The sequence below is a fragment of the Prionailurus bengalensis genome, chromosome E3 (genome assembly GCF_016509475.1).
Source record: "Prionailurus bengalensis isolate Pbe53 chromosome E3, Fcat_Pben_1.1_paternal_pri, whole genome shotgun sequence".
NCBI lineage: Eukaryota > Metazoa > Chordata > Mammalia > Carnivora > Felidae > Prionailurus > Prionailurus bengalensis.
Window position 1 is genome coordinate 15,558,534 of NC_057357.1, and position 25,513 is coordinate 15,584,046.

At 51.3% G+C, this 25,513-nt stretch overlaps 1 protein-coding gene across 3 annotated transcripts in view; it reads right to left on the minus strand.

Moving 5' to 3' along the window:
* Positions 1-25,513, minus strand: part of CALN1 (calneuron 1) — a 529,580-nt gene that overhangs the window by 405,754 nt on the left and 98,313 nt on the right. Inside the window, exon 1 of one of the 3 annotated variants that reach the window (XM_043559875.1) lies at positions 24,225-24,348. The exons of the other annotated variants lie outside the window; for them this stretch is intronic. The gene's annotated coding sequence lies outside the window, so the exon portion shown is untranslated. Of the gene's footprint in view, positions 1-24,224; positions 24,349-25,513 lie in introns of those variants that run through there. 3 annotated transcript variants of the gene reach the window in all.

Here is a 25,513-nt window from a genome sequence, read left to right on the forward strand (position 1 = left end):
TTTTATTTGTACCCACTTATATTGTTTTTTATTATCTGATCCCTGTATTACTTTTATGAGGTCAGCCCATAAAATTATATGGGAAGCATAACCACAACTATATAAATATAATTACCTGGTCACATCTATATTCACACGCATAGTCACATGCATTCATAGGGATGCCCACATACGTGTGCTCACAGGTATATTCGCGGAAGAAAGTTATTGGAAGGAGATAGAACAAAATGTAAATACTACTTATTGCTGAGCGATGGATGTAACTGTATTCTTATTTGTCTGAACTTTCCACGCTCGGTACCATGGATCTATTTCATGTTTATAGCTGGGAAGAAACCAACAGGGTTTCAGAAACTGAAGAGCCTGCCTGGAATTTCCTGCACATGAGGGCAGGACCCCAGGGAGCCTGAAGGCAGAAAGAAGGCTGCTTCCAGGCCAGGGCTTAAGAGACCCACAGCCATCACACGTGAGTACACACTGCGTCTGCAACCACAGGCCCCGGAAGATGGAGCCTGGGCGGGCGAGCATTAAGGGTTACTTACACCCAGCAGTGTGGACCAGATGTGCATCTCTTCTACCAAATCTGATTTACAGTGGAACCGCCTCCCCGAGATTTTCCAAGGATCGAGGGCCCGCAGGTAATCAGACGAGCACACCTGCTGGAAGGAATTTTATTTAGATCAGCGTCACAGGAATGCCGAAGCTCGCCTGCCAAAAGAGAGGCTCTTGGCAGATGATTTTGAGTTGTTCTTTCTGAAAGCAATTAGACAAAAAGTTCAGCTGCTTTTTAAGGCTCCTCCTTCGGGCTATTATAACCTTTTTTAATTAATAAGTTGAATGTGAAAGGATTTAATTTTAACAAATTTTTATGGATCCTCATACAAGGTTTTCCTGCTAACTCTTCTGGAAAGTTCTGGCTGCTCAAGCATCCAGACAAAGGTGGGGAGTCTTGCTGGCTGAGTCAGGAACCCTCTCGCAAAGACAGTGGGAAGCGAGAGACTGTGGGGTCCGGGGGAAAGAGCCGCACACCGTGCCCAACCTTGACCGTGCAGAGTTCTCCAGAATTCTTCACCAGCTGTCTTAGTCTGCCCAGGCTGCCATAACAAACTATCATTGACTGGGTGGCTTCAACAACAGAAATTTATTTTCTTACAGTTATAGAGAGTAGAAGTCCAAACTTGAGAAACTTAACAGAAGACCATGGGGGAAGAGAAGGGGAAAAAATACTTTCAAACAAAGAGAGAAGGAGGCAAACCATAAGAGACTCTTAAATACAGACAACAAACTGAGGGTTGATGGGCAGGAGCGTGTAGGGCGGGGGTGGGGGGGAGGGGAAAATGGGTGATGGGCATTGAGGAGGGCACTTGCTGGGATGAGCACCGGGTGTTGTATGTAAGTGATAAATCACAGGAATCTACCCCAAAACCAAGAGCACACCGTATACACTGTATGTTAGCCAACTTGACAATAAATTATATTTAAAAAAGAAGAAAGAAACTAGACATCCAAGATAAGAGTGTCGGCATGGTTAGCCTCTGGTGGGCGCTCTCTTCCTGGTTGGTACAGGGCTGCTTGCTTACTGTGTCCTCACGCGATGGGAAGAGAGAGAGAGCAAGGAAACTCTCTTGCGTCTTTTCTCATAAGGGCACTAATCCCATGATGAAGCCTCCACGCCACGATCTCAACTGAACCTGATTATCTTCCAAAGGCCCCACCTCCAGAGAGCAACACAGTGGTGGTTAGGGCTTCAACGCTTGAATTCTCGAAGGGACCTGATCCAGTCTATAGCACGAGCCAGATTCAGAGCAAATATGGCTGAAGGTGGACAAACTCAAGCCAGGCGTCTAAAAGTCTGTTCCTTTGTGTTACTTGTTTAAACTTGAATTAGCACTATATTGCCTGGAAGAGGCTGTAAGAGATTCCTGGAAAAAGGTACTGCACCCCTGGAGATTTAGCCTCCTTTGGGCCAATTTACATAAAATGAAAAGCATGTAAATTAGATTCATTCAATCCATCATTCAGATGGAAAGCAGTTTGAAATTCACCTATTGTTTAGGAGGTGACAGCATAGGAATATTTGGAAATAAGACATAGTGCTGGGGACAAGGACTTCATTATATTTTGAGATTTCTTCTCATTTTTCCATAAATCTGAGGGCACCCAGGGGAAGGCTGCAACCAATCTAGCCACAGGGAAGGTCAGTTCGGCCGGTTTGTGTTTGGTGGGAGGGACTTAAAGCATCTCTACGCTAGAATCCAGGATGGTGTTATAGCAGAAGTCACAGAACGTGTCCTCCAGAAGTCACAAACTATCAGGATAGGAGTCCCAGAGGTCGGGTAATATCTGGGCCGTGCACCTGAGAATTATGCACAACTCAGGCAGAGAAGAGTGACTCCCAGGAGCAAGCAGCCTTGTTTCATCCAGGTGGCGTGGCAGAGGGTGACACAGGGCACAGACTTCTTACCTGCAGGCCAGACACGGGTGCCCTGCAGAATGCCACGCCCCAGACAGTCCACAGCCTTGGGAATGTCACAAACAGGACACAAGGTCATCCCAACAGCCAGGCGGAAGACTGCATGCAACGCAGCAGTCACCTCGGGGACATCGGCTGGCAAGGAGAGGGTCCCAGTTGACAGGAGAAACAAAAGGCAGAGACCAAAAATAAGCACACAGGCTGTCCTCCTGGTCAGCATCTAACCTTCACAAAGACACCGTGATGGAGAGGAATCTGCTAAAAGAAGGAGAAGCTTTTCTACGCGCAAGGGACACAAACAAATTTTAGAAAAATCAACAACAAAAGTCTACGAAGTGCAACCAGACTGTGAGCTCCTTGGACACAAACTTCTCCCAGGATCAAAGCCTCTGTCAGGCACATAAGGAGCACTCAAAAATGTTTGTTGAGGGGCCCCTGGGTGGCTCAGTCAGTTAAGCGTCCAACTCTTGACCTTAGCTCAGGTCTTGATCTCATCAGGGTCGTGAGTTCAAGCCCCACGTTGGGCCCTGCGCTAGGTGTGACGCCTACTTAAAAAAATGTTTGTTGAATGCACACACGAGTGAGTGAAGACGAAAGAACCTGTTTTGGTGAGAACCGCCAAGATAGAGAGGAGATAAGGTCTCCTGGAGCTACCAACCTTCCATGGTGACTCCTGGAGCGAAACACATGTCCAGGGCCTGTGGGAACAGAGAAGTAGAATTTGGGAGCTAGAACTCTCATGGAGCCATAATGATGCTAGAAGTTTCTCTGGGGACCATGTCCATCTGGCCTGAAAATACCAAAGAAGATTCTTCAGGATAGGTCATGCATCACAGCAGTGAACATTTGCAGAGGGCTTACTGTGTACGAGGGAATTCTACAAACAATGCGAAGCAATATGTCAGTTGTACCTTGTAAGGCAGGGTTAATAGTATCCCCACTTTACAGACGAGGGAAATGAAGCGCAGGCATAATAAATAACTGGTCCAGACTGCAGAGTTAGTACCCGGTAGAGTGGGAAGTCAAACTCAAGTGGCAGGGCTCCAGAGACAACACATAAGACTCCCTCTGCAGTGACTGTCCCTGGGATGGACAGACAGCAGCAACTAAAGGCATGTATTCATCCCAGAAATATGTACGGATGCTGGCCCTATTCGTCCTTCCGGAGCCATCACATGAGGCATGGCCTCTGCCCTTCAAAACATACATACTAGTCTGTCTGTAAACAAATGTCCTGGAGGCCAGTGCGAGGCTCAAAAGGGTCCAAGGAACTTGGGAATGGAAGCTTCTTCTCTGACAAAGCAAAAGGTCCAGGGCAAGGTGCCGTGGGAGTGTAAAAGGCACTGGAGAAAGCAACGGAGGCGGGGAGCATTCTCAGGGAACTCAAGGAACACAAGGGTGGCGCCATGACTGAGGGAAAGGAAGCCACCTTCAAGAGCCCTTGGCTGAGGGCATCAGAGGGAAGCCTGATGGATCAGAAGTGGCAGGCAGGGAAGGACACCAACAGGCAAGACAAACACAAGTGCAAGGTCCCCCCACTGTTTGCTGTCTTCTTTGGTCCCACAGCCAGCCAGGAAAAGCAACACTGGATGGCTTCCCACACTCCATTCGAAGCCAAAGAGGTACAAAAGCCAACCTAATTTAGTCATCTTCCCTCCGCTCTCCCCTGAAATGACCTTACTCACCAGGTCCAGGGAGCTGCTCTGAGTTTGAATGAGCAGCTTTTTCCCTGTGCTTCTTGCTTCAAGGCTGCCTGGAGGTGGGGGGATTTCAGACCAGAGACCGGAGTGTGAGGAAAGAAGCAGGCTCCGGCCAAGGTGCTGACGTTCCCAAGGGGGGACCTGCCGGCCCACTGCCCACCTCCGGGCTCTGCCCTCTCCTGTCCATCTGTGGGCCTCTCCCAGTCATGCCCCACACCCCATCCCTCTGTGTCATCATTCCCTGATGCTAAGGGTGGCCCTTCTTCAGTGTCCAGTTCAACTCACTCAGCAAGGAGGTCTTTGCCATAAAAAGAGAAGCAGCGTAGCAGATCGGCCTTCAAGCTAAACAGACCCCAGACCCGGTCCTGACTCTGCCAGGTTCCGGCTGTAAGACCCCAGATGATGCAACCTTCTAAGTCTCACCAGTACAATGGGGAGTCAGAAGGTATTTGCCCCATTGAGCGGTCATGAGTATTAACTGGGATTAGCCAGAAAATACTTAGCACAGGGCCCAGGACACGGTAAGCAACGCGCCCAGGTCCTGGCACTCAGGATATGGCTGAACATGCACAGCAATGGCTTCCATATGGCCGCGCGCACGAACATCAGTGGATAAGGAAGGTCCAGGCGGGGAAGGGACAGTAGGGCAGAGAGTGTGACCTCAGTGACTGTAACGCTGATGTCACCCTAGGGCCACTTCAGGCGGCACCTTGGGTAGCTCCAGACTCAGTCACGCACTGGGGTGGTGGGGGTGGGGCACACTGAGGCATCTGATGACATCAGCACAGAAACAACAGCAAGAGTGTAAAGTCTTAGAAGGGGCCAACAAGGAAAACGAAGGTGGTCTGTAAAAGGAGTAAAAACGTGGAACGTTTTAAGAGAAGGAGGGTGAACTGTAAAGGGCTGGCATGCCATAGCAAGGACCAGACTTTAAAGAAAAACAGGGATGATCCAAGGAAACTGGAAAGATCCACAAGACGTGCCTAGGAATGGAGTGAGAAAACAGGGAAGAAGCAAACCAAAGATGAGGAAGCAGCCTCAAGGCAGCCATACCAGTCAGACGCAAGGACGACTCGGGTCCCAGTGAGTCCCTCCCCTACACTCTTTTGTTTTTTGCTTTTTGACCCGGGTTGGGCCCACAGACTAGGTTCCCCATAACACATGGCACCATGCCGCTTTGAAGGCGAGGGGACAGAAAATTGTCACAGGTGAGCCAATATAACCTTGGCAACATAAATTCCTGAAACATGACTTTGGAAAAGATGCCTCCCGTTTAGAAAATTCTAGAAGGACAAGGAAGTAGAAGAAAAAACAATGGTTTTTTTTGGGGGGGGGTGGTGCCTGCGTGGCTCAATTAAATGTCCAGCTCTTAATTTCCGCTCAGGTCATGACCTCATGGTTGGGAGATAGAGCCCCGCATGGGGCTCTACGCTGAGCGCGGAGCCTGCTTAGGATTCTCTCTCTCCCTCTTCCTCTGTCCCCTGCTCACACACGCTCTCTCTCTCTGTCTCAAATAAATCAACTTTAAATAAAAAAGTGGTTTTGACTAGTTGAAAGCTCTGTGACACCTGGATAAGCAGTGACCATAAAGATCAGAATTCTCTTCCCATTAAAAAAAATGGTAATTTAAAAATATAAGAAAAGAATAAGGGAAAATTTACCCTTTGGTAGATTTTTTAAGTTATTAATAATTAAACCAGGGTGGCACTGGAAAAAGAATAAAAGCAGTAGTGGGTTCGAACTCACAGATGAGAAGTTCAGTCCAAATGAGTGTGGTAATTCGGCACATAACAAAACCGGATGGAGGGGCGCCTGGGTGGCTCAGTCGGTTGGGCGACCCAACTTGGGCTCAGGTCATGATCTTGCGGTTTGTGGGTTCGAGCCCCATGTCGGGCTGTGCGCTGACAGCTCGGAGCCTGGAGCCCATTTCAGATTCTGCGCCTCCCTCTCTCTCTCTGCCCCTCCCCTGCTCACGTTCTGTGTCTCTTTCCTTCAAAAATAAATAAACATTAAAAAAAAATAATTTAAATCAGTGGATGGATGTATTCCATAAGTAGTATTGGAAAAAACTGAAAATCGTTTGAAAACGAAATAATGATGAAGTTAGATCCCTGTATCACATCACAGCCCAAGTAGTTGGTGGATTTAAAAATGTAACGATAAAAATATATATTAGACTTCCGGTAAAAAGTGGCAAATCAGCCTCACCTCATTTCTCGTCTCTCCTTTCCAAAACATGGCTCAAATAAGAAGGAAGGATAACAGGCAGGGAAACATTCCTCTGAAAGCCACAAGGACAAAGAGGAGGGAGGGGGGGCTTCAGAGATGTAGAAGTCACAAAGCAGAGGGGGTGGTGTTGAATAGTATTCAACTGTTGAAGTTGCATGCATTCCGCTACATTAATAAAAAGTGGGGTTTTTTTTAATTTACAAGACAAATTTGATATTTAGGAGTAAATATGTTCGTAATCTTGAGGGTGAGGAAGAGTTTTCTAAGCACGACCCCAAACTTAAATATTTAAAAGGGCAGGATACATTTGATTAGATGTTGTTTTAAAAACAAGAAGTTAGGGGCACCTGGGTGGCCCAGTCAGTTGAGCATCTGACTTCGGCTTAGATCACGATCTCGCGGTCTGTGAGTTGGAGCCCCGCGTCGGGCTCTGTGCCGACAGCTCAGAGCCCGGAGCCTGCTTCGGATTCTGTGTCTCCCGCTCTCTCTGCCCCTGCCCCGCTCACACTCTGTCTCTCTCTCTCTCTCCAAAATAAATAAACATTTAAAAATATGTTTAAAAACACATAAATAAAAGCAAGCAGTTAAAAAATAATACAAAAGAAATGAAGAGGTGCACCCAGGAGGATCTGTCGGTTAATCGTCTGACTCTTGACTTCAGCTGAGGTCACGATCTCACGGTTTGTGAGTCTGAGCCCATGTCAGACTCGGTGCTGACAGCGTGGAGCCTGCTTGGGATTCTCTGTCTCCCTCTCTGCTCTTGCCCCACTCAGGCACACACACTCTCACTCTCAAAAATAAACATCAAAAAAAAAAGAGAGAGAGAGAAATGAAGAGATAAACAGCAAACTTGGAAAATTTTGCAACCTATAATAAAGAAACAGTACTATTCTCTCTATTGAATTCATACAAGTCATTTTTTTAAAACAGAACACCTCAGTAGAAAAAGAGACATAAAACATCAATACGCAATTCACAAAAGAACAAAATCAAATGGCTAAGAAGTGTATGAAAAAGAGAAACGTGCCTGCTTGCTTATGATCCCAGAAATCCAGGATAAAACAACAATGTGAAACTATTTTGGCTGTCAAATTTCAAGAAGCAATCAATGCCAATAGCAAATGTTGGTGACAATGCGTAAAAATGAGCCTTTTCATACATCCTGGCTGGAAAGAGAATGGAAACAACCTTGAGGAAAGGTCAAGTCCTTGACCTGGTCGTTCCGCTTCTAAGAATTTAATCCTTAGAAAACTACTTTCAAATGTGCAATATTTTTCGATAATAAAGCCAAAGTCAAAAATACACACGTCCACTTGCGGACTAGCATACATTCGTTAAAAATGGTGAGGAAGGAGCAGCTGTAGCAATCCAGAGAGACATCCACAAGTTATTAAGTTAAAAAACAGCCGATACAAGGGCATCCTGGGTGGCTCGGTCGGTTGAGCGTCCAACTCTTGGTTTCGGCTCAGGTCGTGATCTCCCAGTTCGTGGGTTCGAGCCCTGCGTTGGGCCATATGCTGTCAGCGCAGAGCCTGCCTGGGATTCTCTCTCTCTCCCTTTCTCCCTGCCCCTCCCTCACTTGTGCTTTCTCTCTCAAAATAAATAAATAAACTTTAAAAAACAGCTGATACAAGAGTACTGACTCACCAACCCCTTCTAATAAATAGAGGAATACTTTGTAACGACATGCAACGCCCACACCCGGGCTCAGAACAAACTCCAGGGGACTTTAGCCCCAAACTGGGATCTGTGCTTATCTCTGGGTTCTTGGGACAAAGGGTAAATTTTACTTTCTTCCATTTGCTTCCTTTCTAATGTTTGGCCACAAATCTTGCTTTTGTGCTTAACATTTACATATGAGAAAGCAGTGACCAGATGGCAGAGGTTTCCTGCCCTGCGGGGTTGGTGAATTTTCGTTCCCATCATCCCAAGGGGGAATATATTCCCGAACATTTCTAAGTGAAAGCTGAACAGATCTAAACTGGGCAACTTCAGGCTACGACTGTTTCCGCCACTCTGTTTGCTCTGCCTGGCCGGCTCCGCCTGGGTGACTGATGACAGCCAGCATCTGGCAGGATGGGATGGCCAGGCGGCAAATGGCAGGGACAGAGCCGTGGCCGCAAGGCGGGCCCTCGTGGCACCCAGACAGGCCGGATCTAGGAAGCCCCCACCCACAAGACCCAGCAAGAAGCTCTGAACGGAGGAAAGGAAGGGATCAGGGGTGTGTGGGAGGCATCCCATCCAGCCCCTCCAGGGTGAAGGGCTGAATGCACCCGCCCTCCGAGAGGTGCCTGCTGTTTACCAAACCTGATAGACACAGGAACCCAAAGGGCGTCCTTGAGAAGAGTGAAATGTGACAATTTGTGCCAGCGTGGGGAAGGCAGAAAACAGAATGGTGACCCACCACACCCTTGCAGAGAATCGCTCTACCCTGTGCGAACTCTGTTTCCCAGGGATCTGCATGATAGAACCTGACCTCCTTGCTGTTACTTCCAAGGAGCTTCTGTTGCTGCTGGCCCAGAAGATCCTCTCGGCCCTCCCCTCCCTCTGCCAATTACCTAATGAGCTGGAAACTTCGCTCAAATTCATGAGGGGAGTTCCTACCGGAGAGGACCTTACAGTGAATGTTTTAACGTTAAGGCAAATAATTACTCCCGTATTCGTCGGGTCCAATGTATTTAAACGGTCCCTTTATAAAACACCTTCATATTACGCGTTGTTTCCTCTCCCGCTTCTCCAAAGAATTTGAGGTATTGAAAGGTGTAGTTCATTGAAGACCATCTCCTCCCCTACCAGCCACTTCCTCAGGGACAAGTGTCTGTGCCATCATCCCCGTTTGACACTAGAGCAAACGATCACACAGCAAGTGATGGAGAAGATTACTTGCAGTGAGAACCACCTTGCAAACCAGTCAGGGCCCGTTCTTACTCCACTGACATCCGAGTCTTAAGACCAAAGAGGCCCAAAGGCGCAGCTAGATCCCGCCCCCACCCCCACCCCCCCCAAGTACTGTGCTCCATTAAACTTAAGAAGCATCTCCAGGGGCGCCTGGGTGGCTCAGTCGCTTGAGCGACTGACTCTCGGTTTCGGCTGGGGTTATGATCTCGCGGTTCGTGAGTTCGAGCCCGCGTTGGGCTCTGAGCCGACTGTGGGTGGATCCTGTCTGGGATTCTGTCTCTCCCTCTCTCTCTCTCTCTCTCTGCCCCTCCCTCGCTCTCTCTCTCTCTCAAAATAAATAAATAAACTTAAAAAAAAAAAAAAGGCAACATCTCTAAACTTGTCTTCCAGGCAAAACACGGTGCCAGGCGCCATGGAAAAACCAAACGCACACCCGCACACGACCAAGCACGCACACATGCACCCCGCCAAGCCCCTTAAAAGCCCTTACGCTGTAGAAGAGGGAGAGGTAGCTGTAAGTTAGTTCCTGGAGGGTCTATTGCCTCACCGGAAGGTGCCCCCTTTCATGTTACCTTCCCAGGACTCGGCAGCTCTAAACGTGCGACGGAGCACAAGCCAATAAGCATAAGAGTAAATGTGCAGGTAAGTGTGGCACACACACCAAGGAAGGGGAAAGTAAATTCAACTGCGGGAACCACGGAGCACTTCACTAGGAAGGTCAGGTTTAACGCGGCCTGTGAGCTGCCGACACAGCACGGGCAAAGACACAGAGGTCTGTCGTCTGCTGGCACTTGACCAACGGGTCAATGCCCAAGGAGGTCAGATGAAAGTCACGGAGGAGCCAAAGTCTTCATCTCAAAAGATGCAGCTGGACCAGAGTGGCATGGCTGTCCTCGTGTTTCCAGGGGATGATGGGTCTGTAGGAGCTGGCTCCAGTCCAGGTCAGAGCAATGGCGATGGCGTCAGAATGTCGGGCACACGCATAGAGAAATCACGCGTGGGTGGGGAGAAGGGGGCCAGAGGTGACAAGAGGCTTCTTATTCTGAGTGTCTGTCGGGAGCCTTTCCCTCCCGACCCTCAGAAGGAACCATCCTCCTGACAGCTGACTCTTGGACTTACAGCCACCCCAACTGTGAGAAAATACATTTCTCTGGTTTAATCCACCCGGGCTGCGGGGCTTTGTTCCAGAAGCCCAGCAAACACATACAGAAAGGTAAGAGACGAGAAGTCCAGTCAGGAGAGTTCGTTCAGGAGGAAGTTACATGAGGAAAGGGGAGGTCAAGGGTGTCAAATGTTTCCCAGGGAGAAATGAGTCCACATGGTTAGATTTTAAAATGAGGTGAGAATGTCAGTGACCTTGTAAAAAGCAAGTTCACAATATATTAAGTATGTAAGACTTAAAAAGCAGGGGGCCAGGGAAACTTGTGTGGCTCAGCCAATCGAGCGTCTGACTTCGGCTCAGGTCATGCTCTCCCGGTTTTTGAGTTCGAGCCCCGCGTCAGGCTCTGTGCTGACAGCTTGGAGCCTGGAGCCTGCTTCGGATTCTGTGTCTCCCTCTCTCTCTGTCCCTCCCCTGTTCACATTCCATCTCTCTCTCTCTCAAAAATAAACACTAAAATTAAAAAAAAAAAAAGCAGGGAACTAACAAGTAGGTGTAACCAAACGAAAGTGGGCTAGGCTCGTGGGGAGTCAGAAACTGCACCGTCACACAAAGAAAACTTTTATTTGCAACAACTAAGGAGATCACTCATGGGGAATGGTTTCCAAAGCCATGACTCTCCAAGAGAGGGTGAATGGGTTCCTCCTGTTTGGGGTTAGGATGACTATTTAGATGGGGAAGCCTTGTCATCCTGCGTAGAGGCAGGCATAAGATGTCACATGAGCCTTAAGGAAACGTGCCTGTATACTGTAATTGTATGTTATGTAAATGAGGCTGAGGCTCCTCCCTGGGCCGAGACTTTAGCATTTTGATGACGCAAAGGCGACTGTAGGTCATTCCAGAGGTCAGTTCATGGTCCACCTGCGTGGGTGGGAGTCATGTTCAGCTCAAAGGATCTGGGTGGTCTGGGCCTGCCAGAGATTTTATCAGGACAGTCACCATCACCAGGGGGATGGTGGCAGGTTTCCTTGATCTGAGTGAAGCGGAAAGCTGGAGAAATGTTAAAACAAAGGTCAGTGAGCATAAGGCCGGGTCTTGGGATCTACACAGGGTTGGCCAACAGCAAAGGGTGAATGCGGCTGACAAGAATAAGGTGGAAAAGCGAGAGCAGCAAGGGGGGACTCTCCTTCTGGAAGCTTTGCATTCCAGAGAGGGAAATGGGGAGGCAGTGAGGTCAAGCAAAGTCTTGCGTTGACTTATGTTTATGAGCTTAAGGAAGGAAAATCTGAGATTTGAGTTGAGAAATGGAAGCCCATTAGATTAACGGCAAAGCCAAGTTTTCCTTGTAAAGGAGTTAAGGACGTCTGTTCCTCTGAAACAGGAAGACAGGTGAGTATCTGAAGTAGAGATGGAGAATGTTGACGTCGAGGGTTACAGGAGATGCAGTTCGTGCCCTTGATTCCCCCAAATAGGAGGCAAGGTCATCCCCTGAGAAGGCATATGGGTGAGAAGAGCGGGGTGACTAGGAAGCACAGAAGTATAGACGTAGCAGATAGGACAAGACATCAGCCTGGAGCTCAGGAGAAGGATTAGTAAAAAGAATCGGGGCCCCAGCTGTTGTTGAACAACATAAATTTTTACTGAAATCAACTGAGCTGGCTGAGAACTTGAAAAAGTAAATGCTTGACTTTATTCAAGGTTGAGGGTTGCACAGTGAAGACAGTAATAGGTCAGGAAGGTCAACGAGTACAGGGTCCTTGGGAATTCAGAGTAGAGGTAGTGGCCCAGGGTTCTACGCGAGGCTTGCTAATGACCTCTAAAGAGACAGAGTCATTACAGGTTACACGTCAGAAGGAGGCAGCTGCACAGTTATCCTAAAGAAGGAGTCCGCCAACCGTAGGCCATGGGCCAAAATCTGGGCCACCCTTTGTTTTTGGAAGTAAAGTTTTGTTCCAACACAGCCACACTCATTCGTTTACATCCTGTCAATGGTGGCCTTCCTGCTACAACAGCAGGGGTGAGAAATTGCAGCAGGGACCACAAGACCTGCAAAGCCTAAAATATTCACTATCTGCCCCTTTCCAGAAAAAGTTTGCCAATCCCTAAAGGACCGGAACTGTAGTGTGAAAAAGCAAGTGGCAACACCAAGCAAGCAAGAAGGGAGGGGAGAGCCAAGACTAGGCCAAGCTGATGACCAAGGCAGCAGGCACGGGATTGGGTAAAGGGCACCATCAGGCGGCCCCAGCCTACGACCAAGGGCAGAGCAACCAGGGCAACCCTGAAAACCCAATGCAGAGAGCAAGCCTGAAGTGAGGGAGACTGCAGGGGTTTCCGTCTGTCCCCTAGAACCCCCACAAGTGGCTCATATTGGGGGAATGAGCTGAATCAATACGAACAATCCAGCAAGAATGAGGCAAAGACTTCACCATGAGTTCAGTGGGTGGCCACCAGAGAAGGATAGGGGCCAACACAGAGTCCAGTGGGTGGCCAACATGGGACAGTGGTAGAGTCTGTAAGTCAGAGCAATACAGGTTATCTTTGACCTACCATACTCCCAGGTGCCCCAACTGACATTCCAACCCTACCAACTGGCCGTGGATTCTCTTCTTTGTTTATGAACTAGGGTTTGCCCACACGTGGGTCCATCAAAGGACACATCTCCCGAGAGCCAGATGGGGAAAACAGGACAGGCCATCTGCCTCACGGCCAACTCCAATGGTGTGAGGGAGAGGGCACCCATGTGAAGGCAAAAGTGTGTCCCAAGAGGCGAATGTCACAGTCAGAGTATGTTTGACAACGTTCTAATGGAAGTTTCCTGGACAATCGTGATTACAAAGGCAGGATAGCCTGGCAGCTTAAGGGCTCGGCTTCTAGTCCTAGTCGTGAGTCCAGCTTCCCTATTCATTAGCTGAGGGACTTTCAGCAAGGTGCTTAACTTCTCGGTGGTTTGGTCTCCTCATCCATACAAACAGAAACAATAATGGTATCTACCTCACCAGGTTGTTGAAAGGATTAAAGGAGTTAACATATGTGAAGAACTCAGAAGGGAGTACTTACATAACCATTAGCTATAATTATACCGCTTCAATCTTTATGCTAATTTTCATGTGCCCCTCAGTCTTCTACTCTATATAAAGGTTTGATCTTCTAGGGCAGAATACACACAACCCAGAGAAAGCAATGTCCTGTCCATTTCAGTCACAGAGTTTCACATCCACTGTCTTCGCCTCATGTCAGTTACAAAGCATAAAGCAATGGGCAGGAAACCGTCCCCATCAACACTGATGTGCTGCAACGGGTGCCTGGAGTTGAAAAAGCAGCAAAAAAGGATCCAACAAAATATAATTTATTAGTCATCTGAACACGTCATGGCTGGGTGATAAATGCCAAGCACATCAATTATGAACTATTCTTACAAGAGGTTTAACATCAGGGAACGCGACATCAGGGAACCTGTATGTCGCGAACGTTCCTTATTTGTTTCAACGACAGGAGAAAAACATTTGGGGTAAAAACGGTAAATGTAATTATTTTGCATGAAGCAGGGCAGCCTGCATCGGGGTCCCGCCTGGGAGCGGGCTGCTGAACATCTGTCAAAGTGTCAACTCAAACCACAGACGTGAAGAACTTCGTCAAGCTTCCGCGTAGCTAACTGAAGTTGGCGGGGTGGCGGAGGGAGGGGATGGAAAATCACAGGTAGAATACATCTCTCAGCTCTCAGGTGCCTTTAATGTGACTATATCTGCAGTCTTTCTGGATGTCTCTGTCCTCTGATTCCCCTGCACCGGGAGCAGTGCTGGGGGGAGGGGAGGGACGTTCTCCTCCAGCCTCGCTTTCCTCCTCTTTGTCTCATGTCCACAGCAGCCCTGACCAGATGATGTGGCTCAGGGCAAATCACTCTGGGTCTCAGTGTCCTCCCCTCCAAAACCCAAGTGGTTCAGACTGGATAATTCCTAAGGTCCCTTCCAGCTCTCCGAGCTTCTGATCCCAACTGTATAAATGCTGGCCAGAGACAGAACACGCTGGATCCTGAAGGACAAGTAAATGCAAGTCACTGTACCCATGATACCAACTTTTGGTCTCCAATACCGGAGCGATGATGTTTAAGTGTCCAGAGAACTTTAATGAATATTTAATTGCTCTATTCTTTACAAGAATATATAAAGATGGGAGGCAGGCTCCGGGCCTCCTGTTCTCCAACCCTACCCTGAGGGAACCAAAGATTTTGTAATATCACGGAAAAGCAATGGTTCCAGAAGCCCTCCGTGTGAAGCTAAGGAAGGAAGACGATTCTTCTAACTAGGTCTTGCCCACCCAGGGGGTCCCAGAAGCAGTAGGGCCACTGGGGAAGAGGGGATGGGCGAAATAGGGGAAGGGGATCAAGGGGTCCAAACTTCCAGTTACAAAGTAAATCGCAGGGATATAACGTAATACAACATAGGGACTACGGTAATAATGTTGTAATAACTTTGTACGGTAACACGATAACTAGACCTAGTGAGGTCATCATTTGATGATGTATACAAATATTGAATGACCATGTTGTACACTTGAAACTAATCTAATACCGTATGTCAGTTATAAATCAAGAAAAAGGAAAGAAGAATAAAGGCAGGCAGGAAGGCAGGAAGGAAGGTAGGCAGGCTCTAAGCCTGCTGCAGACCCAGGCATCAGGATTCACATTTGACCAAGATCCCCAGGTAATACGCAGGCACCTGTTTGAGAAAAGCTGTTCTCGACCCCGGTTCTCAACGGTGACTATGCAGTGGAATCATCTGGGGTCGGGTCCCACCCCAAGATTCTGACATCACCAGTCTGGGATGTGACGACAGGGCATTAGGATTTTTTTAAGGCTCCCCAGGGGATTCGAATGTGCAGACAACTGAGAAACACTGAACTAAATCTTCCACTTCAGGTTCTAAAACTCAAATCCAGGGGTGCCTGAGTGGCTCAGTCGGCTGAGCGTCCAACTTTGGATCAGGTCATGGTCTCGCCATTTGTGAGTTCGAGCCCCGCGTCTGGCTCTGTGCCGACAGCTCAGAACCTGGAGCCTGCTTCGGATCCTGTGTCTTCCTCTCTCTCCGTCCCTCCCCTGCTCAAGCTCTGTCTCTCTCTGTCTCAAAAATGAATAAAAAACATTAAAAAAATTGTTTTTAACTCAAATCCAGGGCCAGCCAACCTCCCTCTGGAAAGGTCTGTATCACCTTTCCCAAGACCACAGGAGGTCACCCACTCCCAGGAATTCCAAATCGGTACCTGCCTCTTGCATTTACCATCCCCCCCCCAGCGACTAGGCTCCTCTAGGGCGCGGCCACTTCCAGAGAGTGCTGCCTATCAGCACTGGCTCGTTCGCTCTCTCTGTCTCTCTTGTGCCCACGGCAGTGCTCCAAATCAGAGGACAGAACTTTCTTCTTCGGCAACACCTTTCATCCAGGGATCTCCAAGCACACGACTCCCCAGGGCCCATCGCTTTAGTCCCTTTGCTATGCAAGATTCTGAGTCAGCCTGCAGCACGGATAATAATTGAAGGCTGACAACAATCTCTGAGTGTGAGTCCACTGAGTATCTATCAGCATTTACTTTTCCTTCATTTTTAAAAATTCTTCTTAAAGTTTATTTATTTTGAGAGAGAGAGAGACAGAGGGAGAGAGCAGGGGAGGGGCAGGGAGTGAGGGGGAGAGAGAGAATCCCAAGCAGGCTCCACAATGTCAGCTCAGAGCTCAGAGCTCAGTGTGGGGCTTGAACTCATGCACCATGAGATCCCAAACTGAGCAAGAGTGGGTCGCTTAACCGACTGAGCCACCCAGGCGCCCCTCCCTCATTTTCAAACCCGTGGTTCCTCCTGTTGCCCACTGCCCTTTGAGGGCTCCATGGATCCTGTGCGTCTGGGTTTCTGAAAGCGGCGTGTATCTCTGGGTGTAAGAAGTACAGAACTTGGGTATTTGTTAGGATCACACAAGGCAGAAGCCAGCAGCACTTAAATCTAGCAGAGCAAGACGTGGGTTAGCGTCCATGCGACTAACTTGAGGGCTGGGTCGGAGAACCACCGGCCTCAGCTGAAGGCAGACAGTCTGTCCTCTACCGGCTACCACTTCATGCCTCACGAAGCGGAGGGACTGGGGCCACCCAGGAAACAGACCTGAAAGCCACACACCCCGCAGACCCCTCTTTATGGCTCCACATCCATGAGTTCGCCCAAAAAAGTCATTTTTTAAGTGTTTATTTTTGAGACAGAGAGAGAGAGAGAGAGAGCACGTGCACACACGCAAGAAGGGGAAGGGCAGAGAGAGAGGGGGACAACACAGAGCCCGATGCAGGACTTGAACTCACAAACTGCGAGATCATGACCTGAGCCAAAGTCGGATGCTTAACCCGCTGAGCCACCCAGGCGCCCCCCCCCCCAAAACTGATTGAACCACAGTGATTTCACAAAGTCAGATGCTGATCTTTCTTGCAGGGAGTCTGTCTGTGACAGCCAGGGGAAGGTGGGGACTTCAGCTGGTGAGTCACAAGCCTCCGGGGCCCCGCTTGCAGTGGTGCTGATTCCCTTCCACCACATTCTGACCCTGGGCACGTGACCGAACCTCGCTGCATCTCCGCATCTCCATCTGTAAAATGGGGGAAGCACTAATCCTCAGGGAGCTGAGGGCACATAGGAAGCACTCGGCAGGTTCGCTATTAGCCCTGTCACTTCCTGTTGGAGGGGGAATGTGTGTTTATGTGTCTGTGCATAAAATGAATCATCAACCATCGACCAGATTAAATAACAAAGCAACTGGTTTTAAGAACACGCAGCAGGAATGCTGGAGGCTGAAATGCTACGTCGACGTGCCGTACAGATGTTTGAAGTTTTCTTACCAGACTATAAAAATGTTTACACAGTAATTAGGCCTGTTATCAGCACGCAAACAGATTACACTCTACAGAACGAATGAACAGCTCAGAAACCCATTTTTCATCAGGTTCAGAGCGCTTTCCTAATTCTTGGGTTTACCAAAATAAATTCACTTCCTGACAACACGGAGCCACTGCTGAGTGCCGGAGAGTGGCGCCCGGGTGGGGGAATCGGCGGAGGGCGCGCACACACACACAAACACACACGCACACACGCACCCCACTTACTCTCTCGGGTCTTCAATTTCCCCCCTGTAAAATGAGACAACCCGAGGCCCCCTCTCCATGGTTCTATTCCGTTACCATCATTCTCTTTGGAGCACATACTTGCTCTCCTTTTCATCAAGAAAGGACGTGTTTAATTATGGTAATGATGGGGAAGGTGGTAATTCTGCTGAATCACATAATGAGACTCCAATCCCACTCTCGTTCGGTTACATTAACATGGACTTTGGGCCACTCATTCCTGGCTCGTGAGCCCCCAGATCCAGTCTGCGCGACGAGGCCACGCAGACGGAGGGCTCTTCCCAAACGCATCGGCAGTGGCTTAAGTAACACTTCACTGTTACTCTTTTCCCGTTTTTAAGGGGCGAAAGAGTATTCCGTGGTAATAAGTATGTCACCAAAATAATTGGCTCCGCTCCCTGGTTTGCTCCTCTTAAGTTTCCGTATCGGCTAACTTTTGTTAATGAAAACAATGCAATCCTGATACCAACTTTTGGGCTCCAGTCCTAGAACAATAACGTTTCAAGGCTCGGAGATGAACTTTTAATGAGTATTTAATTGCTCGATTCTTTATAAGTATAAAGCGTGCTTTCAGTGAACACTCTGAATACCAAAAGGGCAAGATTCAGTTTCTCTTAGCTGAGTTATGTGTTCAAGTTTTCCCAGTGGTTTTGTCCCAAGGGGGGAAAGGTCATCTGGGTAAGAGCTCGAGAGGAAGGAATTTTGCAGAGTAATTTGGATAGGGTGATTTGTTTTAGCAATATTCCAAAACCCTTCAGCAAAGTATGGATGCAGGGATCTGAAACACACACGGAAAAAAAAAAAAATCGAACAATATATGACCAGAAATGTTAACGGTCTGGGGAACGACAGGGCAGAAAGGTACTTTTATTTTTTTTTTATATAACATTTCTGTGTTGCTTTAATTTCTTATAAAAGAAAGAGAATGTTTGCTCTCCGCACTAAAAATATTTTTTAAGCATAAAACAAAGCGCCACCGATTGGACAGCTGGTGTCGAATATAAACATCCTCTTGTCTGGCCCAACCAGGACCGTGGGTTTTAACATCAACCTTTCCAGAAACGAAACAGGAGGGGGAAAGTGTGTAGCAGATAGAATCTCACAACACCCTTAAAATCATTTTTTCCTGGGGCACCTGGGTGGCGCAGTCGGTTAAGCGTCCGACTTCAGCCAGGTCACGATCTCGCGGTCCGGGAGTTCGAGCCCCGCGTCAGGCTCTGGGCTGATGGCTCGGAGCCTGGAGCCTGTTTCCGATTCTGTGTCTCCCTCTCTCTCTGCCCCTCCCCCATTCATGCTCTGTCTCTCTGTCCCAAAAATAAATAAACGTTGAAAAAAAAATCATTTTTTCCTGATTATAAAAGAAACGTGTGCTCATCTTCAGGAACGTAAAAATCATCTGCAATGCCAACACCTTTGGACAGCAATGTTAATATATTTAGTCCACTCCTTTCCATTATTCTATACCATGTTTTTAAACAAAACTGAAATCATACTAGAAATGTGGTTTCAATTAACTGGTACAGTAGAAACCGCTAAATTAAGGTCACCAATGCATTCTCTCTCCATCTGTTACTCTTAAACTCTACATTTTAACTCTGATGGGTAAAAACCCACTTTATTGTACCAAGATGGTGCATACAGAATGCACAGCTGCCAGGGTGCTCTTTTGAAAACATAAATTATGTCACTCCCCCGTTTGAAACTCTCCAGCAGCCCCCATCAAACTCAGTGTCAAACCCAAACTCTACAAGGTGACTTCCCAGGCGCCCCATAAATGAGCCCCTGATTCTTTGAACTTGTCTTCTACCACATTAGCCTCCTTCCTGTTCTTCTAACGCACCCGTTTTGTTCCTACCTCAGGACCTTTGCACTGGCTGTTGCCACCACCCGGAAGTTCTTCTCCAGATCTTTCCCAACTTACTCAGCTTAAATATGGCTCCTCAGTGAGAACTTTCTTGACCGCCCAATCTGAAGTGGCACCTCCAACTGTCTCAGTTAGGTCATCAAATCTCATTGCCGATTTTTGTTCTTCTTACTGTAACTTACACCACAAGAATATGAAAGCACCACCTCTAATTCACCATCTTCCCCAGACCTGAACCAGATATGCTCAATAAGTATCAGTTAAATGAATGAAAATGTTTTCAGAGTATCCAGATTTGTGGGGCAGGAGATAAAGCAACCTACTTAAACAGGCCTTATTCACAGCAACAGGGCCTCTTAATGAGACTCAAAAATAGGTCGTCACCTTCTCCTGCAGCCTGGTCATGGACAGCGGCCCACAGCACCGCCTGTGGGAAAACAAGCGAGTTACTCAGTCTCGGCCAGACCTTTGTTTTGCTTATCCAGACCATTACCTAAACCGGAAAGCCAGTGGCCACACTATACCCTTCCCTTTCTCCTACCCCTACATCAGTTACTTAGCAAGTCCTCTCTCCTGTGAAGGAGATACCTAACATCTATGCCACCATCTTCTAGCAGGATCATTCCAGAAAACTACTCTCCCCACCCCCAATGCCCTACCCAAAGCTCTGCTAATTGGACATTTCCTCTGAGCGCTTGGAATGTAGCAGAATAATGGAATGAGGAAGAGGAGGAGGAGGAAGAGGAAGGTGACGGAAAAGTTGACAGATTATTGGTGCTTCCATAGTACCCACTGGTATGGAACCGGAAAGCAAGTCTGCCTCGAAGATCCCCACCACCACCTAACTCTCCCCCGCTCCGTGTCTGGCTCTTCAGCCCTGTGACTTCCCATCACTACTGCCACCGCGGTCTCTTTGGTTGCCTCAGGTTTCAGCCAGAGTTGCTGTCGGTTACCCACAACCTCGCTGGTAGCCACGCCCCTGGTCTCCTCCCCGGCAAATCCATTCTCCTCCGGGTCTCCAACCAGACTTCCCTAAAACTCGAATCTGACCACACTGCCCACCCCCAACAGAGAAAGGCTGAGCCCCGAGTCCTGACCAAAGGTCTCCATCGTATCATTTTGGCCTCTTCTCTTGTTGCTCCCTCCCTCCACCTTCAAGCTCCAGGAACTCCAAACCCCAGGCTGCTTCCTCCTATTCTCCGTGCATTTCCCTGCCCCTCTCACCCCTGGCCCGCCCTATTTCCTCTGCATTGGAATACCCATTCAAGGCCCACCGCTTCGCAATCATCTTTTAAGCTCAGCTCAGGCATCACTGCCACGCTAGGCTGGATGCCTTCCGTCTCTGCTCACAAATGTGTAGCCCTAACACATGGTCTGCCTTCCCCACTAAACTGTGAATGTTTTGATGACAGGCGCTGTGTCATATTCATCTCTGTATCGGTAACCACATAATAGGCACGGAAGGCATTTTGGTTAGATGTTAAGTGATTAAAAACATAATTCGCTTTGAAAACCCCAGGTTGGATGCAACCATGGGTTTTCGTTTTCCTCCTTTCTGACCGTATTCAGAACTACCCTCAAACTGAGCGACCGAGGGATCGGCCAGGGCTCTGCCCATCACGAAGGATGATCACTTGAGAGTCACGACGCACACCGTTTTCAAAAGCATCAGAGGCTGTCTCTGGTGGTGCTACCTGATGGTTCCCCATCACAAGAGGACCTTTCAGACACTCTGACGACATCAGTTTAAGCCTCCAGTGAAGGGCAAAGATGCCCCCTACCCCATACCAACGTGGGCACAGACAGAGAACGTGCGAAGAAAGCATCAGCAGCCTACAATCGAAGCAACCTGGTCTGGAACGTGACACGGCTCCGGTGTGGGCGCACCTGGAGGGCAGGGCACCTGCCTCCAGAGCTCCTCCGGTGCCCGGGCTTCCTCGTTGGGAACGACGAGCAAACATAGGGTGCCCACTAAGGGGCTGGAGCTAACGAAGGCAGGGAAGGTCAGAGGCTACTCAAACACTCTTCAGCTCATAAGCAGCACTGTGGGCTTAGACTCAGGAACCCCAGCCTCTTAGAATCAAACCCTAAACCCTGCCTCTCACCCACAAGCTGCAACAGCCTCAGGAAAGGTATTTCGCCTCCCTGGGCATCAATTTCCAAATATGAAAAACAAGGATAACGTGAATTCAGACGTGGAAGAGTGTCCCGGTACCAAGTAGGGTCTCAGAGACAAGGTCTCCAAAGACCTTAAACCTCCCGAGTCCCACCAGACCCTGGGAGTTCATCTCACTGTAACAACTAGCGCCCCCTTCTGCCACCCAATGAGCACTGCATAGGCTGCCCGTACTGGTCAGGACTGGCAAAGCTGGGGCCAGCTAGGACCAGGCTCAAGGACCAGCTCACAGAGACCTCTCCCCAGCTGTTGACCCAGGAGCACACTGTCCCTCCCAACGCCACTTGCTATGGGAAAGAAATTTCTAGACTGGAGCCCAACCCTGCCCAATATTCAAGCCCTGATCAGAGGCCTCCCGCCATGGAGACAAATGTTCAACTCACCTAAGCAGCTGTCCCACGCGCACCCTCACCCCCCACCCCATCCCCGCCGCCCCTTAGCGAGGAAAGCGGGTCGTCTTCTCCACGGAACCAGCTGGATTAAACTATTTTCTTTCTAAAGAGCCCCCTCTCCTGCACCCACACCGAAGGCCTGATTACTGGCAATGAGCAACACTCAGAGTTCAGAGAAAGGTGATCTTGATGAACAATTCTAAGAAGATTTAGTGCTCCTCCAATCAAATACGCTAGGGATTGTGTTACCGGACTGTATTGCTTTCATTACTCCACGTGGATACATCCAGTAACCAACTTAGGTGTTGTGGACCAGCTTCTCGGTAAACAGAGCCTGTCTTCAGACAGCTAGTCTGAAGTGTCTGCAGTGAGCTCAGAAAGGGGGGCCACGCGGCTGGGCTTCCGCCCGCGCAGGCCGCTGGGGAACGCAGCCCCGGGCATCCACGGGGCATCCGTGGGGGCCGCCACCGCCCGCCCAAGAGACTGGCAAAGTTCCGCAGCTCCGGGAATGCATCCTAAACCGGGTGTCACCGCAGAGCCCAGGAGAGGTCGGAGTGGCCCCCTCAGACTCCAGTCAAAGCCTCAGATAAACAAGCAGCGAATACAATCCGGACTCCACCAACACTTCCTTCTTCGTCCCCCCGAAAACTCCCTTCCACCCCACAAAGAGGAAATACAAACCACCAACAAGCCAAGGAGGAGAGCTGGAGTCCAGCTTCGATTTAAAATAAAAAAATTAAAAAAAAAAAAAAAAAAAAAAAAAAAAAGCCCTGCTCTAGCCTCAAGACAATTTCACACCAAGTGGCTTTAAAACCCTTCCCAAAGCTCTGATGCCTGGATTGAAAAAGAGTTTATCTCTTTGACTGAAAGCCAGCGGTGAAAGCAGCAGAACGGGGCAATCTTAGCAGTTAGTTTTCCCATTTGCACAAATGCGGGGTGTCTGGACATCCCGAGGGCAGAAACCTACCCATTCTTCCTAGAGAAGGTCACCTAGCTCTAACGCGGAGGAGGATCTTATTCGCGTGAGACTGTCGTTATTAATTAGCACGCCTCGGGCTCCGGTGGCCACGACCCAGCACGGCCACACACGGCACCGGCTGCTGATCTCCGAGCCCGGCAAAGTCTCCTTTTCTGCGGAAAAACAGGCTCGGGGCCTGGGGATGGCGCCCCGGTCTTGGCACCCGGGGAACTGCAGGCACACTTGCACCTGGGCTCAGGGCTTCAAACCAACTGCAGGGAAAGGCGCCTTCTTCACGCACGCCTCCTCAGAGCGAAAAAGAGCAGTGGGAAACGCTGCTGCGGGTGGGGGCAGAGGGCGCACGTGGCGGGCGCCTCGGAGGCAAAACGCGGCCCTGGGTCCCCGCTCGGCAGCACCGTCCCGTCGGCGTGGGGCGTCCTCCGCTCGCCCTGGCCCCGGGGCCCGCCCCAGAACTACCTGCTGCTGCCTAGGCGCCCTCGGGCCAAGTCTGAGGAAGTTCACTCCCCGCCGCGCCAGTCCGGGGAGGCTGGGGCGCCGCGTAAACCCGGACTGCCCGGGACAACCGGAGCCCGCCCCTGCCCGGGCGCCCGACCCCGGGAACTGCCGGGGACCCGGGGCCGGCCGAGCAGCGGCCAGGTCCCAGCCTGCACTCCCGAGGCCTCCCGGGTTATCCCGCGCTCCCCGGGGCCCGCGGACCCCGGGCGGGTGGCGGCGAGAAGCGTGCGCCCGGGAGGGCTGGCAACCCGCGCCGGGGGGGGGGGGGGGGGGGGGGGGGGCGGAGGTGGAAGGAACCCTGCGTCCCGCCTCTCCCGATCGCCACGACCCCGGCTTCCCGGAGACCTGGAAGCCGCGCTGCTCTCCCACCTGGGCTGCGGTGCGGCTCCCTCTCCTCCCCTTCCTTCCCGCCGCCCGGGCGCCCGCGGCCGGGGGCGCGCAGCCCAGCGGCCCCCCGGCGCCGCGGACTCCGCGAGCGGCGCGCAGCCTGCAGCCCGCGCGGTCCGGGACGCCCGAGCGGGACGTCCGCGGCCCTTCCCAGCCCCACGCCCCCGGGCGGGCGGCCAGCAGCCACCCCCAGGGGAGGGCCAGGTGGCTCGGGCGGCCCCCAGCCCGCGCGGCGCCCTCCGCCGGAGCCAACAGGTACGGGAGGCGTTGTCCGCGGCCGGCCGGCCGCCCGCTCCGGGGCAGGGGCTCCGGCGCCGCGGAGAGGGGCGAGGACGGAGGGGAGAGGCGGGGGCGGAAGGCGCGGGAGGGCGCGAGCGGGCGGCGGCACTCACCTCTGGCTGGGCCGGGGCCGGCCGCGCGGCCCGCTGCCCCGAAGCCCGGGTTCCGAGGCGCCTCCGCGCGGCGCGGGGGGCTTCCTCCGAGGCCCGCAGGGAGGGGGCGGCGCGGCCGCAGGCGCCGGCGGGCAGCGCTCAGCCTGGCGCTCACACCCCCAGCAGGCAGCCGCGTCCCCGCGCCGGCATCCTCGCTGCCGCCGGCTCCCACGGCGCCCCGGGCCGCTCCCCAAGCGCGCGCCGGGCCGGCGCGAGCCCCTCGTCGGCTCGGAGCGCGATCCGGGCACGCTCCTCCCTGTCCTTGTCCTCTGCTCCCGTCTGGGGACGCGTGCCCCGCACCCCGGCACGGCGCGCTCCTCTACCCCTCCCGCTCCCGCTGGCCGTGCAGAGCCCCGGCGCGCGGGCTCAGCCCATGTGCGCGGCTGTCTCGCTGCGCCCCGGAGCCCAGTGGCCGAGGCCCCGCCGGAGTTGCGCGCCCTAGAAACTCCATGCAGCTCCGGCCTCCTCCCCGGCTCCTCCCCGGCGGGCCCCCCGGGGCCTGGAGGCCGCCCGCAGCGCCGTCCCCGCTCTGCCTCCGGCCGCGACAGGAGCCGGGGTCCAGGGCTCGCGTCGGCCACCCGCGCCCCGGCTGCTCCGAGGGACGGGGAGCCCCCGCCCCCACCCCTTCGCCTCTCCAATGGCTCCCTCGGTTTCCAGGCAGCGCAACCTGAGGAACGCCTCGGCGCGCGCGCACTCACACTCGCGCACACACACACACACACACACACACACGCACTGCACACACAGGCACACACGCGGGGGGCGAGCTGGAGCTTGGCAGACGGTCCTCCTTCTTTTCCTCCCCAAAGAAGCTGCCCACGTTAACTCCGGCAAACTGCTGTTTCTCCGTATTGGACAACTCGCCCGAGCGCCCCCCACCTTAACTGCTTCATCCCCGGTGCCCACACCCTTGGGCCACAGTCCACACCTGCATCCCCGCCCGGGGGAAGGATGGGAGGCCGAGTCCAGGGGCGGGAGGGGGATTCAGCGTGCCCACCCCTGCCACCATCCAGGGAGGCCCGACTGCGGCCATCGCTCCCCTGGGACCCGGGAACACTTGGTTTGGCCCCCATTTCCCTTTCCAAGGTCACACACAGAATGGCCCCGATGAGGGGGAAAGGGCGCGTTTGGACACAGGTGTGAGTTAGAACTCTCAAAGACTCTGTGTAACCGCCCGGTGCTGACCTCCGCCAAGACCATCCTCAGACCCTTTTTCTGTCTGCCCCGTGACTGGAGGACAACGTTATAGC